Source organism: Branchiostoma belcheri, unplaced genomic scaffold (assembly GCF_001625305.1).
Source record: "Branchiostoma belcheri isolate BF01 breed outbred unplaced genomic scaffold, Haploidv18h27 scaffold4, whole genome shotgun sequence".
Taxonomy (NCBI): domain Eukaryota; kingdom Metazoa; phylum Chordata; class Leptocardii; order Amphioxiformes; family Branchiostomatidae; genus Branchiostoma; species Branchiostoma belcheri.
The window spans coordinates 8,160,399-8,169,582 of record NW_017804020.1 but is presented as its reverse complement, the minus strand read 5'-3'; the positions used below and the strand labels follow the sequence as shown (position 1 = coordinate 8,169,582).

The following is a 9,184-nucleotide window of genomic DNA, read 5'->3' as shown; positions in this document are numbered from 1 at the left end:
GCTATATAACCCGCTACTTCCAGCCCCTTTTTTACATAGGTTACGCCTAACAGTAAAAAAGGCCACCTTTCCACAAATATAAACCGATTTCGGGACAGTGCATATATGCCGCCATTTTGTAGTGGATATGTAACATATAACGAAGTCACTGTCGTCTTTTCGGGTGAACTTGAAGATAGTAATTCTTGTTTTCGCGGATCCCATACACTTATTCATTCTGCCTGAAATGCTTACAAACATGGTATTTAAACATCATTTAAAACAAATTCAATTTACCTCAGAAATGTTTTAAATTGTAGACAAGACAAATATCTCGATCTGTGTCGGATGGTTTTTAAAAGATGGCGGCATTCTGGAATTATTGGTCTTGGACGTTAAAGAATTGCATTTTTTGTCATATTTAACACTTAAACTTTGAAATTAAAAAAATCTCAATTTTGTTGTAATGTTTTATAAAATACAAAAACTGAGAATTTTTGGGAGGAATCTAGACCGGTTTAAATGAGTTGTGTGTTAAATAAGCATTTAACGCACGTGAGGGTTGTTTTACACACATTTCAGTGCTGTAAACAAAACAACAACATTTGAAGTATATGTAGCGCAGATTTTATCACATTTTGACTGAAACTGTTTCTTATTTTTTAATAAAAAAAAGAAAATATTTACCGTTGAGAATGGCTCCGCGAAACCGGCGCGCGGAACCCCCGGTAACCTGATACCCCTCCCAAATTCGAAACTTTACCCTAGAATTTGACCGCCGTGATTTGTACTACCTCACTCAGAGATAAAGATCAGGCGTCAATATTACATGATCGCGCCAATTATATATTTCTATGATACATCAAAATTATATTCAAAACACTAGTGGCACATATGGGCCGGCCTACTTCGGAGACTTCTGATGCGGCGCCGTTAATTTTCTTTTTTTTGGGGGGGGGTTAAGGAGCGACGCGAGTTATGCGGCCGAGTGACGGTTTTGCCGCCGACGGATTTTGCACGGAAACCGTCTCTCGGTGACAAACTCCCTCGGTGACAAACGAACAGTTGTATATTATCCAACTACATAGGTGTCGTTCGTTGTTTCCTCCACCCATCACCCACCCACAACATCCACTTGTTTGCGCCACTCCCTCCAACATGTCACAGTGCATCAGCTCTCTTTGAAAAAGCCAGTGGCACATACGGGTACGCAAGTACAGCGTACAAAAGAATATGTTTAGCCAATAAGATGATGGTTCAAGAATACCTTTAGCCAATAAGATGATGGTTCAAGCCAAACTCCTACGCATTACATTGTAATATAAGTGACAGCATTAGCGCCTCACGCCGCACTTCTTCGAGAGACAACTTTAGACAACGAAGATATCCGTGAGAACTTCCCAGCCACCTTGTGCAGCGATAACCTAGCTCGCAACCAACAGTTCAACCAAGAGCTTCCAACGGTGAGCTAATATGTTTCCAGCTACTCTGTATCTCGTCTTCCCTGTCAAAGCTTTGTATGCAGGAGCCTGGTTTATACAAGTAGCAGAAGTTCGTAGAGTCGTTACGAAACTGGTCTGTTAAAAGTTAAGTTTAAGTTAAGTTAACATGCGAAAGCTTTATTGTAGTGGTTTTCTTTTTGAAAAGGTAGGTGGCACCAACTGATAGAGCCTACTTCAAGCACCACACGTCAACTCCCAAAATATTTCCCGAGTCTTTCCTTGTCTTTCTTTAAAACATTTTCCTTACAACAAAACTTTTCTCTTTCATTGTTGAAATTATTGAGTAATGTTGACTTTCCTACTCGTTTTGTGAAAAAAAAATCATGCCGTACGGGGCGAACATTTACAATTTATTCATCAGTAGTTGCCTGTGAATGTTTGCAAAGCAACAATAAGACTTCATATACCAATGTTACTTAGTTTGTGAGGCCTTCGTCTTTATAAAGAATCGATTGAGCGCACAGCGTAGGGTTTTTTCCGTTGACCCATATAGGAACTGACGACTCCTGATAACTCCAAGAGCCCACACAGAAAGGTGTGCGCGGCGCCGTATTTTGTTCTGCCGATACGCAAGAAAAGAGCCACAATCTCAATAAGAAAAAAAATACAACAGCCAACATTGCAGGATTGTGTGCATTGCGCCGTATTTCGTTTCGGAACACAAAAAGAAATGACGACTTCACGATCTGAACAACGGAATCAGGAATGAGCGCACGGTGCCCTTTTTGTGCTGTCGTTTCGCAAAAGAACTAGCAAGTCCGCAAACTCAAGAACGGAGGCTGCATGCTGAATTGAGCGCACCGGCTCCGTTTTTTGTTTTATCCGGATCACTAAAGAACTGAAGACTTTACAAACAAATGAATCAACGCAGAAATGGGCACATGGTGCGGTATTTCTTCTGTCGATCGGCAAAAAATCACAATCTTCAATACTAGTAGCCAACACTATGGGATTGAGCGCACGGCGCCGTATTTTGTTCTCTCCGGACAAGTTAAGAACTAACAAGTCAAAAATCTCAACAACCGACACAGGCGTGAGCGCGCGGTGGTTTGCGTAGGCTCCCTTAGGGCATAAAGAGCTTCCCCGCCACGCAGTCCAATTACGTTCGTCGTGCAAAATCTACCGGGAGCCTATAGCTAGTTGAACTGGGCGGTATAATATTTATACAGACCAGAAGACCGCCTCGAACCACGATAAACTGGATCCAAATCTACAATTTAAAGAGCCGACGCAGAGATAAGAGCGCATCGACGTATTTTGTTCTGCCAATCCACCAAAGAACTGACGACTTTACAATCTTAAGATTCGACGAAGAATTGTCCGCACGGTGCCGTCTTCTGTTCTAAAATAACAATTTCACAATCGTCAGTAGCAGAAACTATGAGCGCATGGCGCATTGGTCTGTCCGGACCACCACAGAACTGACGAGTCAAAATTGTCAACAACCGACACAAGCCTGAACGTGCGTTGGGTTGGGCGGGCTCCAGTCGGGCATGAAGACCGTCCCCGCCGACCAGTTTAATTATATTATAATTAGGCACTAGGTAGGAGTTTTGCATAGCAGGTGAATTACCTCCCGCCATGCAAGAAAATTTACCGGGAGCCTAGTAGACCTTGGCGGTGGGGGAGCTTCTACAGGCCCGAAGGGAGGTCGCTCGAACCACGATAAACTGGACCCCAAGCTACAATTTGAAGAACAGACGCAGAGATGAGAGCGCGGCGTCGTATTTTGTTCTGCCGATCCACCAAAGAACTGGCGACTTTACAATCTTAAAATTCGACGCAGAATCGATCGCACGTTGCCGTCTTTTGTTCTATACATTTGCAGAAAATGTGGCCGCGTTTCCAACATTTCTAAGAACCGACGCAGGAATGACCGCCTACCACCGTATTTTGTTCCGCCGATCCTCCAAAGAACTGAAGAGTTTACAATCTTTACCAACCGGCAAAGGGTTGAGCTAGCGACGGCGTATTTTCTTCTAAAAAAACTGACAACTCCACAATTCGAAGAAACCGACATAGGATTGAGAGCGCGTCGACGTGTTTTTTTTTCTTCTGTCCAGACCGCCAAAGAACTGACGACTCGACCTCAATAACTAATTTAAAAGCAGAAACGAGCGCACAGCGCCGTATTTTGTTCTGCCGATCCGCAAAAAAGTAACGACTTCACAATCACAAGTGCCGACGCAGGAAAGACTGCCCGGTGCCGTATTTTGTTCTACCGATCCGCCAAAGAACTTAAGACAATCTATAAAAAGAGGCACTAAAGGGCGAAGTGCACGGCACCGTATTTTGTTTTGTCGATCCGCAAAGCAACAGAGAGGTCCATAATTGCAACAACCGACGCAAAACTAAATGCGTGCATGGTGCCGTGTTTTGTTTTGCCGATTCGAAAAAAAAAATTACCAGCCCGCAATCTCAACAACAGACACTGCATACACGCGACACCGTATTTTGTTATGTTCGATCATCAAAGAACTGAGGACTTTACAAACAGAAGAGTCAACCCATGAATGGGCACATGGTGCAGTATTTTGTCCTTTTGATCCGCAACATCAACCTGACAAGTTCACAATATTAACAGTGGACACTACATGATTTAGCCCATGGCTCTGTATTTTGTTCCGCCCAGACCACAAAAGAACTGAAGACTTTACAAATAGATGAAATAACGCAGGAATGGGCACACGGTACAGTATATCGTGCTGTCAATCGCCTAAAAAAACTGACAAGTTCACAATCTTCAACAGCCGACACTACATGATTGAGCGCACGGCGCTGTATTTTGTTCTGTACAGATCTCCAAAGAACTGATGACTTTACAAACAAATGAATCAACGCGGGAATCGGCACACCGTGCAGTATTTTCTCCTGCCCATCCGAAAAAAGCCCGACATGTTCACAATCGTCAATAGCCGACACTACAGGATTGAGCGCACGTATTTTGTTCTGCACGGATCACCACAGAACTGACAAGTCAAATTTGTCAACAACCGACACAAGCATGAGCGTCCGGTGGGTTGGGCGGGCTCCAGTCGGGCATGAAAACCGTCCCCGCTGCCCAGTTCAATTATATTATAATTAGGTACCAGATAGGAGTTTTGCATAGTGAATTACCTCCCGTCGTGCAAAAATTTACCGGGAGCCTAGTAGTAGAACTGGGCGGTGGGAGAGCTTCTACAGGCCCGAAGGGAGGTCGCTCGAAGCACGATAATCTAAACTCCAGGCTACAATTTGAAGAACCGACGTAGAAATGAGAGCGCGGCGTCGTATTTTGTTCTTTTTGTTCTGCCGATCCACCAAAGAACTGACGAATTTACAATCTCAAAATTCGACGCAGAATCGACCGCAAGGTGCCGTCCTTTGTTCTACAGATTTGCAAAAGATGTACACGCTTTTCCACAATTTCTAAGAACCGATGCAGGAATAGGCGCCCGGCTCTGTATTTTGTTCCGCCGATCATCCAAAGAACTGTAAGAGTTTACAATCCTCACCAACCGACGTAGGGTTGAGCACGCGGCGGCGTGTTTTGTTCTATCATATCGCCAAAGAACTAACTTCACAATTCGAAGAAACCGATGTAGGGTTGAAATCGCGGCGTCGTATTTTTCATTCTGTCTGGACCGCCGAGGAACTGACGAGTCGACAATCTCTAGTATTAATTTAAAAGCAGAAACTAGCGTACAGCACCGTATTTTTTTCTGCCGTTATGAAAAGAAATAATGACTTCATAATAACAAGTGCCGAAGCAGAAATGAACGCCCGGTGCCGTGTTTTGTTTTACCGATCCGCCAAAAAAACTAAAGAGTTTACAATCTTCACCAACCAGCGTAGGGTTAGGTAAGCGGCGGTGTATTTTAATTTGTTCTATCATATCGCCAAAGAACTGACAGCTGCACAATTTAAAAAAAAAACGATGTAGTGTTAAAAGCGTGGCGCTGTATTTTTCATTCTGTCTGGACAGCTAAAGAACTGACGAGTCGACAATCTCTAGAATTAATTTAAAAGTAGAAACTAGCGCACAGCGCCGCATTTTGTTCTGCCGATCCGCAAAAGAAATAACGACTTTACAATCACAAGTGCCGACAAAGGAATGAACGCCCAGCGCCGTATTTTGTTCTACCGATACGCCAAAGAACTTAAGACAACCTTCAACAAAAAAACACTACAGGACTGAGTGCTTGGCACCGTATTTCGTTTTGTCGATCCGCAAAGAAACAGAGAGGTTAACAATCTCAATAACGGACGCAAAAATAAGTGCATGGTGCCGTGTTTTGTTCTGCCGATTCGAAAAAGAACTTACCATTCCACCATCTCAACAACAAACATTTTGGTATGTCCGGATCATCAAAGAACTGGCGACTTAAACAGAAGAGCCAACCCATGAATGGGCACACGGTGCAGTATTTTGTCTTTTTGATCCGCAACATCAACCTTACAAGTTCACAATATTAACAGTGGACACTACAGGATTGAGGGCATGGCTGCGTATTCTGTTCTGTCCAGACCACAAAGGAAGTGACGACTTTACAAACATGAATCAACACAGGAATGGGCACACAACGCAGTATTTTATCCTGTCAATCGCCAAATAAAATCCTGACGAGTTTACAATCTTCATCAGCCGACACTACAGGACTGAGCGCACGGTGCCGTATTTTGTTCTGTACGGATCTCCAAAGAACTGACGACTTTACAAACAGATGAATCAACGCAGGAATCGGCACGATGCAGTATTTTCTCCTGCCTATCCGAAAAAAAACGACATGTTCACAATCGTCAACAGCTGACACTATGAGCGCATGGCGCCGTATTTTGTTCTGTCCGGACCACCACAGAACTGACGAGTCAAAATTGTCAACTACCGACACAAGCAAGAGCGTGCGGTCGGTGTTGGTTGGGCGGTCTCCCGTCGGGCATGAAGACCGTCCCCGCCACCCAGTTCAATTATATTATAATTAGGTACAAGATAGGAGTTTTGCATAGCAGGTGAATTACCTCCTGTCGTGCAAAAAAATACCGGGAGCCTAGTAGTCCTGTAGTCTTTTGTTCTACAGATTTGCAGAAAATTTGGCCGCTTTTCCAACATTTCTAAGTACCGATGTAGGAATGATCGCCTGTCACCGTATTTTGTTCCGCCGATCCTCCGAAGAACTGAAGAGTTTACAATCTTCGCCAACCGGCAAATGCTTGAGCCAGCGACGGAGTATTTCCACAATTCGAAGAAACCGACGTATGATTGAGAGTGCAGCGACGTGTTTTTTTTTATTATTCAGCCCAGACCGCCAAAGAACTGAGGACTCGACAATATCAAGAACTAATTTAAAAGCAAAAACGAGCGCACAGCGCCGTATTTTGATCTGCTGATCCGCAAAAAAACGGACGACATTCTTGAACAAGAGACACTACATGACTGAGTGCACGGCCCGTATTTTGTTCTGCCGATCCAACAAAGAACTGACGACTTTACAATCTCAAGATTCGATTCAGAATCGACAGCACGGTGCCATTGTTTGTTCTACAGATTTGCAGATGTAGACTCTTTTCCGCAATTTCTAAGAACGGATGCAGGAATAAGTGTCCGGCTCCGTATTTTGCTCCGCCGATCCTCAAAAGAACTGAAGAGTTCACTTCGCGGCGGCGTATTCTGTTCTAGCATATCGCCAAAGAACTGATAACTGCACAATTCGAAGAAACCGATGTAGGATTGAAAGCGCGACGCCGTATTTTTCATTCTGTCTTGACCTCCGAAGAACAGACGAGTTGACAATCTCTAGAATTAATTTTAAAGCAGAAACGAGCGCACAGCGCCGTATTTTATTCTGGCGATCCGCAAAAAAAAAGTAACGACTTCACAATCACAAATGCCGACGCGGGAAAGAGGGAAAGAAGGCCCGACGCGTGCTACCAGTTGACCATCTCAACAACAGGCACTGCATACATAATTTTGAGCGCACGGCACCTTATTTTATGTCTTAAACAGAAGAGCCAACCCATGAATGGGCACACGGTGCAGTATTTTGTCTTTTTGATCCGCAACATCAACCTTACAAGTTCACAATATTAACAGTGGACACTACAGGATTGAGCGCATGGCTGCGTATTCTGTTCTGTCCAGACCACCAAAGAACTGGCGACTTTACAAACAAAAGAATCAACGCAGGAAGGGGCACATGATGCAGTAGTTTGTCCTGTCAATCGCCAAAAAAATCCTGACGAAATTATAATCTTCATCAGCCGACACTACAGGATTGATCGCACGGTGCCGTATTTTGTTCCGTACGAATATCCAAAGAACTGACGACTTCACAAACAGATGAATCACCGCAGGAATCGGCACACGGTACAGTGCAGTATTTTCTCCTGTCCACCCGAAAAAAAATATAATTAGGCACTAGGTAGGAGTTTTGCATAGCAGGTGAATTACCTCCCGCCATGCAAAAAAATTACCGGGAGCCTAGTAGACCTTGGCGGTGGGGGAGCTTCTACAGGCCCGAAGGGAGGTCGCTCGAACCACGATAAACTGGATCCCAGGCTACAATTTGAAGAACTGATGCAGAGATGAGAGCGCGGCGTCGTATTTTGTTCTGCCGATCCACCAAAGAACTGACAACTTTACAATCTCAAGATGAGACGAAGAATCAACCGGGCGGTGCCGTCTTTTGTTCTACCGATTTGCAGAAAATGTGGCCGCTTTTCCAACATTTCTAAGAACCGACGCAGGAATTAATGACCGCCTACCACCGTATTTTGTCCCGTCCATCCTCCAGAGAACTGAAGAGTTTACAATCTTCACCAACCGGCAAAGGGTTGAGCTAGCGACGGCGTATTTTTTTTTCTAAAAAAAAACTGACAACTCCACAATTCGAAGAAACCGACGTAGGATTGAGAGTGCGTGGACGTGTTTTATTCTATTCTGTCCAGACCTACTTTACAAGCAGAGGTTGAACGGGAAGATTGTGACCTTTTTCTATGCCCCGTTTTTTTCTGACAGCCGGCCCATCCAACCGGCTGGATACTGTCCGCGTGTTGGATACTATCTTTTTCGGCCACCAAAAGATCTGCTTGGAGATTATCCAGACCGCCAAAGAACTGACGACTCGACAATCTCAAAAGCAGAAACGAGCGCACATCGTCGTATTTTGTTCTGCCGATCCGCAAGAAAAGTACGACTTCACAGTCACAAATGCCGAGGCGGGAAAGAAGGCCCAGCGCCGTATTTTGTTCCACCGATGTGCCAAAAAACTGACGACGATCTTCAACAAGAGACACTACAGGACTGAGTGCACGGCACCGTATGTTGTTCTGCCGATCCACCAAAGAACTGGCGACTTTACAATCGACCACACAGTGCCGTCTTTTGTTCTACAGATTTGCAGAAGATGTGGTCGCTTTTCCGCAATTTTTCACAATTTCTAAGCAGGAATAGGCGCCCGGCTCCGTATTTTGTTCCGCCGATCCTCCAAAGAACTGAAGAGTTTACAATCCTCACCGGACGCTCTCCAACCGACGTAGGGTTGAGCACGCGGCGGCGTATTTTGTTCTATCATATCGCCAACGAACTGACAACTCACCAATTTGAAGAAACCGACGTATAGGATTGAGAGCGCGGTGCCGTATTTTTCATTCTGTCTGGACCGCCGAGGAACTGACGACTTCACAATCTTAAGAATTAATTTAAAAGCAGAATTGAGCGCACAGCG

General features: G+C 44.5%; 1 protein-coding gene across 5 annotated transcripts in view; it reads left to right on the top strand.

The window, feature by feature from the left end:
- Window positions 1-9,184, top strand: part of LOC109477101 (C-type lectin domain family 4 member M-like) — a 33,776-nt gene that overhangs the window by 2,195 nt on the left and 22,397 nt on the right. For 2 of the 5 annotated variants that reach the window (XM_019778153.1, XM_019778149.1), the window contains exon 1: window positions 1,164-1,442. The exons of 2 other annotated variants lie outside the window; for them this stretch is intronic. The gene's annotated coding sequence lies outside the window, so the exon portion shown is untranslated. Of the gene's footprint in view, window positions 1-1,162; window positions 1,443-9,184 lie in introns of those variants that run through there. One more of the 5 variants, XM_019778152.1, reaches the window with a different exon arrangement.